The sequence below is a fragment of the Centruroides vittatus genome, unplaced genomic scaffold (genome assembly GCF_030686945.1).
Source record: "Centruroides vittatus isolate TY-2023 unplaced genomic scaffold, ASM3068694v2 contig_575, whole genome shotgun sequence".
NCBI lineage: Eukaryota > Metazoa > Arthropoda > Arachnida > Scorpiones > Buthidae > Centruroides > Centruroides vittatus.
Window position 1 is genome coordinate 2,409,696 of NW_027122344.1, and position 12,170 is coordinate 2,421,865.

The following is a 12,170-nucleotide window of genomic DNA, read 5'->3' on the forward strand; positions in this document are numbered from 1 at the left end:
TAAATGTAAAAGTATTTTGAGATTTAAATTTTCATTAAAAGCATTTAAGGTTGTTCCATTTATCATCGAATTAAATCATCAGATTAATAATAATATATTATTATTATTATTATTATTATTATTATTATATTCGCTTGGATATTATCTTATATTCTTCTCAGTGAGACAATAAATGTCCTGTATTAGAAAATTAGTTTAAAGAGATAATTTTTAATTAATTAATCAACCAATCAGTCTTCTCGATCTTTTCTATTCTTAATAATTAAATTCTTAAATTATTCTAGGAAGAAGTATAATTCTCAAATGTAATCCGTTTTGCAAAGACATGCAATCATGTTTGAAACTTCTTGTGCTGAAAAAATTAATAGGCAAAACAACAGAAAGGTAAGGCATTTTAATTTATGATACATTGATGAAGTAAAAAATGATATACAGAAGTGTAGAACCTTTATTGCCCAGTCTAAGAGTTTATTATTGTATAATGATGCTTGAAAAGTAATGTTATTCATTCAGGCGTTCAAATTAACAGGAGTTACAATTTTAATTAAAAAAAATATTTTACTAATAAAACCAGAAGTTTACAATTCATGTATTATTTTTCAACGATACAAATATTTTTAAATTAAAAAATAAGTTTAAAATACCACAAACTCTGTCCATTGTTAACTTAAATTGATAAGATTTCCTCCATTAAAATTCGCTTGTGCCAACGATAGATCTGACACCTAGCAGTATTAGCGCGAACTACATAATGGCGGCTGCTATGGGTATAAAGTAGTTTGTTAGAATAGAAAGTGTTCACCCTTGCTAATATTGTGTTGTGTCCTTTGTCAAAACTGTGTGTATGTTATCGCAGACGTACTGCCAGGTTTCTTCTAATCATACCCACATAATCTTTTTCGATTCCTAACTGTTGATTTTCAAATGGAATTTTATATACCCCAGCTTTACCTTCCTTTTTTACGCTGTCTTTGTCATTCCGTAGCAAGCTACAGATATTAGGTGCTCTTTTATAGATCATTCTCGATTTTTATAAGAAAAAGAGCATTTGATAAACGTTGACAAACGACACAACAGCACAATATTATCAATTATAGCACAGACTGAAGGAGCGATTGTAAAATGGGAAGAGGCTAAAGTCATTGAAACGGTGCACTCTCCATCCATTGCGTTGGAGATGGAAAAGGTGGAAATTTAGAAAAGTAAAATGAAAAACCGTTGCCTAAATGCTATGGATGTTAATACGCTTCCAACAGCGTGGAAATATATAATAGAAAAAAGAATGGCACTTAAAAACCCTTAAACCATTTCTTTCTACTTAGCTTTGTTTTCTATGTTTTATTTGTTTATTTATTTATTTAATATATACACTTCTTTCATTTTAAAGTTAAATTATTTTATTGAATTTTAAATATGTAAAATATTCGAAAACGGTACGTTCCATTTTGGAACATTTATAATATTAAACCTGGCGATGGCCTATATTAGATAGAGTGAAAACATTTGTATAAAAGAATTTTAAGCTCAGCAAAATTAGCTGTGGGAAACTGAAGGGAATTGTTTGCTGAGAAAGAGCTGGATAGATATGAAGTTATCAGTTTTGGTATTTTCTCTCCTTCTGTAAGACATCTTTTTTCGATCAGCCACATATTCTAAAATGTCACAAAGTGTAATCATAGTGATTTAAACAACTACGAAATCAACTAGGATTAATGTCGGATACAAATGCGAATAAAACGTTTTGACTACAGAGAGAAAAGTTATTAAAAAGACAACACACAAGTAACTCTCGTACATTGTCAAGCACGCTATACCCTTTGTGGCAGCCATTTTGGTCGACTCATACGCCACCTATATTTACTGGCACAAGTGAGAGAAGATTCTTCTCTCTGTGGCATATACAAATCAGATGAGAATAAGTTTTTTTTTTATTTTGTCTGATAAAGGTCTGAAAAAATATTTAGAATAAATTAGTCCTTCAAATTATATTTATTTGATATTAAGATAAATTATAAACATTAAGAAAAACATTAGCAAAGAGTTAAATCTTAATGTAAATTGTTGGAAAATTATTGATGAGAATTTAAAATTTCTATCTATTAATAACAGCATTAAAAAAAATTAATTTTTAGCTTGTTATTTCAATTAGTCAAATAGAGTACATACTTAAACAGTTTTATATATACAAATATCATATTGCCATTGATTAATTCCAAATCAAAACCACCTTCCTAAATTTATTATTACTTTTTGCAATTTGGCAATAATAATATAATAATAATAAGTAATAACAAAACATTATGTTTCCTTATACTGATCAAACATCTTTACTACACCCGATACATGTAAAGCTATACACCAACCAAAGCCAAATATAATCGGGCGAGAAATGGCTATAATACTAATAATTTAATAGACAATTTGGCATTAGAGGTAGATGGTAGGCGCCATCTCTTAATAAATTTAATAATTACAATTAATTAACTAATTTAAATAATAATTTAGAAGTACTGGAAGAAAAGAATCGGCCCGAAGCGGGACTCGAAGCCGCAACTTCTGCTATCCGTGCAGACACGTTAACAGTTACGCTACCCGGACCTTCGGCCCGATCTACTCTTCCATCATATATAAGCTATAAACTGTCTATTAAATTATTAGTATTATAGCCATTTCTCGCCCGATTGTATTCGGCTTTGGTTGGTGTATAGCTTATACTGATTAATTATGTACCTTTTCATTCCTTGTATAATATTAATTTTAATGTATTTTATTGTGAATTCTAATATTATATATATGATATGCTGTTGTTATATGTTATATTATGATTATATGTGATATATTATTTATAATTTTTTGTGTGATTGTATAGTAAATATATTTGAATATTATCTTGTATTATTGTGATGAAAAACAATTTCTTCCCCATTTTAAGAACTAATCAATTTTATATACACAAATAAAGCTTTAACCTATCAAGATTTCACTTGACTAAATATTTTTATTGTGAGATGATGTTTGTACAAAGGTATATCAATTTAGTTTGCTGTTGATTATGCAATTTACAATTGTAAAAATCCAAATGAATTTGTTGACTACAAATATATACTGACCACAAATCTAATTTAATGCATTTGTGTACCCATTCTAATTATAATGTAGTTTGAAAGAAAAATTGAAGTTAATCAACAAAAATTACTAATTTATTACAGTTCGTACATTTACCAAAATAATTAATGAAACAAAACTAATTTTTGTAATATTTCCTTATTGAGTATTATTTTCAATTGAGGCAATTTAACATGATTGTTCATTCTTAAAGTATACAACTTAACAACATGCAATACTCAAATCTGCAGCTTTACACAAATCAAATCACACCACTGCACTTAATTTACTTGCATTAACATCCAGAATGTCAATTATATAAACAGAAGTTCTATCTAAGCTATAATTAACTCTTACTTTTGCTTAATACAATGTTAAATTTTAGAAAATGTAACAATTTTAAATAAACCATTTCTTTTAAAGAAATTGTTTTATTTCTCTTAGCAAATGGTTTAATTTTTATTAATATGGATATAAATTGATGAAAATGAAGCTTAAGTAGAATTTTAACTTTTGTTCTTTTACTTTCATATTAAAAATAGCTAGTTTTTTCAACTCTTCTATGTAACTGGAATACATTGATGATTCTGACTTTTTACTTTTTACATGTTTAATAGCTTTAACCGATTGTGAGAAGTTATAGCCGGGAGTTATGTGACATCGTGTAGGCTTCTGACGTACCACTAGAGCAGCTACGTATCATCTATGTATGAAAATTACTTTGTGGATAATCGACTCAATGGTAAGTGGCTGGAAGTGATTACATTTATTTTAAATCATCACTACATTTATTCATATTTTAGAATCTACAATTTTAAATAATGCTTTTTTTAATTGTTCAGGTTATCTGCTCCACAGATAAAAATTTTTTAATATTTCTACTCTACGACACCTGTAACCGATGATGGGAATATCCTTTAAAAAATGTTGATATTGAACTTTGTCACTACAATCCTTTAACAAACATTTCCATTATGGAAAAAGCACATAACATTTTCTTCTACAAATGGTCAGTGAACTATATTTTTGCATTCCTAGGACCATTTTAATTTTAAATTTTGTAAAAACTGGCATTCAGAGTTTGATTTACTCTTCATTTTTATTTTCGACTAATACCTATTTTAATTAAACACAATAAAATTAGGTTTAAATTTTCTATATCATATTTAATGTAATAGAGATCACTGTAAAAACAGACTATTAATTATGAATTATTGTAAAATTTATATTTTAGATAAATAAAGAAGCATTCTGTTTAAATTTTCATACTATATTTCACTATATCTGTAAGGAATTAATACTTGTAATTTATAATATTTGTAATTTAATGTGATTAAATAGTTTGTTGTCATAGCAATCACAAATTTCATTTTATTGCATTTTTTGGAATCCTTCTGTTTTTTGTTGTTCAATATGGTATAAAAAGATTTTTGGATTTGTTGTATTTGTTTAAAATGAAATAATATAGTTTTAAAGAAAATTAAAAAGTGTATTTGAGAGCTTATTTGCTTATTTTTTACTGTTAAATATACAAATAATATATCGGCTTGAGAACTGTCAATATAAATTTCAGAGTACCAAAGGTTTTTCACTATACTGAACATTCCCAGTATATGTAAAAACACTGGGATGGGCTAGATGAAAATAATTATGAAATTTCATAGATGTCTGCACAAAAGGGGGGCATGTCTAGAAGATGCCTTAAGTCAAGGCTGGTGTGGTTGGTGGACTGGATTCTTTGTTAACCATATTAAAATAGTCTGGAAGTACCCAGAACAACAAAGGTGAAAACCTATAAAAGAGTGGATGACAACAGTGACTGGACCTCTCAGACCACAGGACAGGAATGTCGCCACCACAGACGATGACTACTAGGGATGATAGTAAGAAATTACGAGGAGAAAGCAAATAAGTTTTATATTCAATGAATCCTTACATTACTTTTAGTGACTGATGGAACATAACTACAGCGTAGTAAAGTATATTACCCATTTGATACTAAAGTAATCTCATCAGAAAATAAATATGCTGAAAGGAAAAAAATGTAACCAATTTTCATTGTTTGAAAAGCACTTTCCTACAAGAAGTTGATTTTGAGTATAAATGTAATGTTGCAAGACCCCTTCCATTCTGTCAATGAGTTTAAAAGGTCATCCAACATTGAGAAAAGTTAAAAAGATCCAATGTTAAGTCCGACAGAAAGAAAATGCATGGCACACAGTTTGAGGATGTGCAGAAAGTTACTTTCATCTGGTTTCAAGACGTTCAAGCATGCCACTGTCCGATGAATGGTTCCTTCTTTTACAGGATTTTGTGAAAAGTATGGAATTATCAAAAAAGCTGTATGCAGAGAAAAAATTGATGTTTTATTGCACGTAGCATGTGCATAGCCTACAGGCAAGATACAATATTCAAATACAACACAGATGACATTTTCAATCTGATGAAACAGGCTTGAAAACATTATTTCATGAAACAGGCACTTTTTTCAACTGCTGCAGCATTGGACTCTGACCATTTTCGGTGACAGCTGCAGAGGAAGCAAAAATTCTAAATAACAATTAACTGCCATGTTTTGCTGCAATGCTTCAGGTAAGGAATGATTTCACACTACATTACATTGCATTCTTTCATCCTTTTTAACTTAAGAATGATGTGGAGATGAAGAATGATCACTTATATCCACTGCGCATGATATAGGTTTGGAAAAGATGATGCCCTTAATCATTGCAAAATCAACAAGAACATTTGTATGAACAATGCATGCTCTGTTCTATATAAGCTACACACTGCAAACTGCCAAGCCTTGATGATGCAAAGCATTTTTAATAAACACTTGAATGAACTAGATTAAAAGATGGAACTTAAGAAGTAAAGAATTCAGCTGTCAGATGAGAACTACTTGATTTTGGTCCCATCTGGGAAAAATGCAAGTTGAGAGCTTTGCACAGCTGACCTTGGAATAATCCACACTGTACAGGCGAAATGCCAAAGAAGACTCGAGGATCATTTTTTGCAACATTGATAACTATGTCTAGAGAAAGATCAACGTAAAGCAAGCTGTTGACAAGACTGCTGCAGCACGGGCACATGTCGAACCATCAACAAGGCAGAAAATAGCATGATTTCACATAATCTGTCACACACTGACTTGGATGAGGAAGAAAATGAAGCAGAATCAGGAATTGAGATGGTAGGTAAGAAGTTGTAAAGAGGAATAACAAGTGAATTTGCTCATCAATTATGTTATACAGACCAAAACAAGAAATGTATTAATGTAAAGTCTCTACTACAAATTGATTATCTATCACACATCTGTAAGGCAAGACAAAATCAGGAATGGAAATAATGTCAAGAAAGAGCAGGCAAGTCATCCATTGTAAGTCCATTGTTTTGGTAAGTTGGTCAACACTGAAAATATGTAAGGAATCTATCATATCATCAACAGATGAGAAGTGCAACAAGTTCAAATGATAAGAAATTTACAGATTCTATACAAACAGACAATGCAAAATTTGGCAAGGGAAATGCTGAAAGATATTATTATTAATCAACAAATAAGTGCTTGTAGTAGACAAGCCTTTCTTGTGAAAAAGGACAGTTTCAATAAGCAGATAATCAGTTGCCAGATAATGATTCTGGATTTGATTAAGTTGAAAAGAGTTTAATATATATTCAAAAAAAGCTAAAAAGCTAAATTTATAACTGGAAATAAGGCCAAGAGAAGTTTCTTGGATTTGAAAAATTATCATAAAACTACCTACATTTCAGTTTGGAGTATACTGAAAATCACCTTATCCTTTTCCGTCTTGCTTTAGTCTTCCAATATAGAACTTTTTTATTAGTTGTCATTCTCCCTATCATAAGAATGTTTCTTTACCACTGGGTAACCCCTGAAAGTGCAGTTCAATACAGTATGTGAAACATCTTTATTTGTAACAAGATATTAATAACTTTCTGTAAGGTTCTGAGAAAAGTTTTGCATTCCATATTTCCAGATACATTAACTCTGATCCAGTATTAAAAATATTCTCCAAATCATTTTTCAAATAATGCAAATTTCTAAGTTATTCTGTCTAATCAGATATTTGTCTATCAAACACACAGTAACTTCTTATCAGCATTGAGAATCACAGTTTCAGATATGGTCCAGTGGATATATTTAGAACTGTTAAAATCTTTATCGGTATCTTTATTGTATAACAAACTGTTAGTTTATATTGGTGCTATGACACGTGGTAAGAGCTAAATTATTAGAACACAATAAAACACAATATGCAGGCTAAGGTAATCTTCAAGTTGATCATTTTAATCCAAAATAATAATACACAAATATTCTGCGCACTTAGATATTTTTTACTGAGTATAAACAATACACCTACTCGTCGCAAGCATATTTTAGAACTAGCTCATATGTTATGCTATTCCTCCTTTTTTCAATATGATTACAAAACATACAAATATCTAATTGTCAGATTAGCAAATAATTGACATTTACAAAGTAATAACTGCCAAGTGTTTTTGATTGTTATGAAACTTGTGTGGAAAATGTTTTACTGTTTCTCTTCTGCAGCCATACTTTCTTCCACACACAAAAGAAACCCCCTTAATTTAAATACAGTGGACTATCATTAACATTAACTATTTGTTAATATCAGATTTTTGATGTCTCAGCAGAAACCTATACTTGATTGCAGGACAGAGATGAGGAATCTTTTTTTTTAACTAAAAGGATTCATCCTACTTCAGAAAGACCTAGTGAACCTGCACAATGTATTGTAGGTTGCATAATTATATATATTTAGTATACGTGCACCAACAATATACTTAAACTACACTTAATTACATTTTTTATTGGAAAAGAGAAAGAAAAAAATATATTTTCATAACACAAGTTTAATTTTGCTGTCTTGAATTTCATCACTCTATATTTTGTTTGATAGCATTAGAAACCACAAAATGTCACAGGTTCTCCACCCTTGGTGTAGGAAAACTACCATTAACCTTTTTCTAGTTCAAAGTATATGTTATACTAAGTAATATTAGTTAATGGCGATGTCCCTTCCACTTAACTGACAGAATTATTATTATTATTATTTTCAGAAAGTTTGAACAAAATATAAGTTTAACTGATTTTTGTATTCAAAATTTCAGGATGTTTCAAAGTTTATATGCATAACATATGAAAAGTACTATGATCTTACATTGTACAGTTATATTAAGAGATTTTGTTTTTAAAATGCCAAAACCAAAACTAATAAGTATTCTTTTGGCTATCAAACAAAAGAATTATAAATTTCAATGCTTTTTTATGTTCTCAATTGATGTTTTTACTGAATCAGCAAAATTATTTATTCACATAACATTATTTCCAGGATTATGGTGGATAAGATTTACAAAAATTATCAGAAAATAGAAACTGTAGTCTTAAAATGAAGTATATAGTGAAATTTAACAATTGGTATGCAGTATAACTTTCTTTGAAAACAAAAATTACATGCTATGGGTTTAAGTCAACTACTGGTTAACGTCAACACTTACAGACAGTCCCACAAGTAGCAATGCTAATGTGAGTCTATCATAATATATTATGATATTTGTTAAATACACTAAGTTTATGGCATTTTTAGAAAAATCTTAATATTTAAATCTTATTACTTTTGATAACTTGAAAAAATCAAAGCAAAACAAAAAAAATTGAAATAAGTTAATGACTGTGGCATATTATAGCTTCATGAAGCCCATGTGAATTTGAATTAGTGGGCCCCACTGTTGACTTCAGACATTTTTATTTGGGAGAATTTTTTGAGAAAAATATTTTCTTGTAAAAGATTGATTTGGGGCCACCTGTTAGCGGAGGCCCCAGGCAAATGCCCTTTTTGCCCATAGGATAACATGCCACTGATTAACAAAAATATTTTTGTATATTTTTATTGTTAGATTTACTATTAGATATTGTGATATAGATATACTATTTTGTGTATAACATTGGTATTGCAAATTTATTTAATATTGTTCATTGTATAAATTTATACAATATATAAGACTTATTTCTATGAACAGAGACTTAAATGAGACATGAATACAAAAAAGACAACTTGTATATTCAAAATTAATTTAATTATAATGGAAATTTTAATTTCAAAGTTACTTTCATGCTACTCTAAATATGTATTTATTTAACAATTTATTTTTATTACAACTGCCACATAACCAAACTTGGCACACTAAATATAGCATAATGGCACCAGTAGTTGACCATTTACAGCCGTTTGGACTTTGATATTTTTTATTACAATACATAATAGCACAGAAAGCAAAATTCATATATGAAAATAAAGTCTGCTCTATGCATATCTTGAAAACTAAAACATTTTTTATTAGACCTTTGTTGACATTACGAAAAGAATAATTCGATCACACAGGCCGTTCACCCAGTCATCGACCGGCAGGTCGCACGACGGTTTATCTTTGTCAAGAGCTTGACAAACGTGGCAACCGCAAAAGAACGAGAGAGCTTGGTAATAGGCACTTTGTAAAAAATACACACCCAAATCTCGGAGCTCTCCTTATCTCCCAAAAACTCAGCATTATTTCACCACTTAGTCGACTACCGAGGAGCGTATCACAATAATTTTTTCGATCGCTGAAAGCCAGGCAAACCATTATTCTTTCACATCGTCAAAAAATGGGTCGTCTTACAACGCTTTTGGCAAAAACAGCTTGCCTAAACACAATCAGACAGATTTCGGCTTACACGGTCCACTACCAGAGCGGTCTGCAGCAAAATAGCCACATCTAATACTTTACGAGCATTTTTTTGTCTATTTTAACAAAAACATTGATTTCATATACCATTTTAGGATAATATTCCTAGTTTTTCCAATCATTTAGCATTGCCAAAAGCAAGTTTTAAATAGTCTAGGTAAATATGTCTAGGAACAATCCCTTATAATGTTTCTAGGATACATTTTTACATTTCTTTTAGATTGTTTTTACTCAAATAGGAACAATTTGTAACCAAACTGAAATGATGATAATATTTGATAGTGGTAAAATGTCTGAAAGAAAGCAACAATTATTTTTTCCTGAAATTCATGTCCATTATTACTCAGAAAACATTTCCTCCCCTTTCTATACAGAGGATTTTCCTGTCATAATCAGGGAAATATTGAGTTATTCAGGAAACAGTTTAAAATGTGACTCTGATGTCATATGAATTCATATATCATCATTTTTCTAGAAAGTTTACAATGTTTTTACATATTGTGTTTGTTTAACACCAAAGTTATCTTGATTGAGTTTTTTAACCAGTTAAAAAATTTCTAGCCTTTCTCTCAGCTTAATATTTATATTTATGACCAACTGAGTGGACATAATTTCTCCAAAAACTAATTACTGGCATAAATTTACGTCATAAAACAAACTTACCACGTCGTATTTTGACAATTCTCCATCAAACGACTATAAAGTCACAAAAGTGTTGCCAACAAAACCAAAACGAAGACGGTAATCACCAACGATATCACCAAAAACTAGCCAACTATTCTCCTATTTTATTATTTCATTTTATATTTCCATTCTCAATTTAGAATTTTTAAATTTAGGGATTTATACTAGAAAATTGTATTTATTAGTGCGATATTGCTAATATCTTAATAATTTTTCTTCTGAACCGCTCCTCAAAACGACTGCACACATATAATCAATTCAGTAAAAAGCATTTTCGCATAATTATTGAAAGTCATCGTTTCGGGATGCTTTCAGGGTTCTCTCCTCTTATGTTTAAAAATATTACGGCAGTCAATAGCCTAAATAAATCTAATTGCATAATTCGAAAATATACAAGTAAACTTCAATTCAATATTCAATTGTTAATTAATATATTGTTTTTATAAAACACGTGAAAACAGTTTAAATAACAACCAACAAATTATATACAAAGAATATTACTATTTACTTAATATTAAAACGAAATACAACACAATACAAATGACTTATAATAAAGATTTAAGTAGTATATTTAAAATACATAATTAATAAATGATAATGTGTAATATTTAATTGTTATCTTACTTATAATAATATATTTCGAATTGTATTTATTTATTAATTATATAATAATTAAATTTAATAGTTAATCACAAATATAATTACACATTTTTGATGGACAGAATCATACACAGATTATGTCACATCAAAAATACCATTTTGGCAAAAGGGCCACAAATGCGAAAATCAAATTCAATAATGTATAACAATTACACATACAACATAAATAAAAAATCAATAAACATCACCACTCTAAATTATATACCAAACGACACCACAAAAAACAATATGATTCTCATTGAACATAGAAAAATAACGAATGCCATTACTTTTAAAAAACACAAAAACGTAAAGTACATTATACCATATCACTAAGACCCCTTATTCCCTTATGAGTCCCTTATTCAATTTAAAATGTGACCAGACAATGAATTCTCAGAGTGTCGCTTTGGTCGGTAACGGCCGGCGACGGGTAAGAGGCGGGTTTACCGTAGACACGACATAATACTCTTTTAACATCTAGAGTAGAACATTTAAAATGTGACCGGACTATGAATTCTCAGAGTGTCGCTTTGGTCGGTAACGGCCGGCGACGGGTAAGAGGCGGGTTTACCGTAGACATGACATAATACTCTTTAACATCTAGAGTAGACATTTAAAATGTGACCGGACTATGAATTCTCAGAGTGTCGCTTTGGTCGGTAACGGCCGGCGACGGGTAAGAGGCGGGTTTACCGTAGACACGACATAATACTCTTTTAACATCTAGAGTAGTACATTTAAAATGTGACCGGACTATGAATTCTCAGAGTGTCGCTTTGGTCGGTAACGGCCGGCGACGGGTAAGAGGCGGGTTTACCGTAGACACGACATAATACTCTTTTAACATCTAGAGTAGACATTTAAAATGTGACCGGACTATGAATTCTCAGAGTGTCGCTTTGGTCGGTAACGGCCGGCGACGGGTAAGCGGCGGGTTTACCGTAGACACGACATAATACTCTTTTAACATC

The 12,170-nt window shown here is 30.2% G+C and overlaps 1 long non-coding RNA gene across 1 annotated transcript; it reads left to right on the plus strand.

The window, feature by feature from the left end:
• The first annotated feature begins 290 nt into the window (after positions 1–290).
• On the plus strand, positions 291–4,276 carry LOC136979032 (uncharacterized). The gene is made up of 3 exons (XR_010881320.1): positions 291–384; positions 3,723–3,847; positions 3,948–4,276. It is a non-coding gene; the product is annotated as an uncharacterized lncRNA (long non-coding RNA).
• Positions 4,277–12,170: the final 7,894 nt, after the last annotated feature.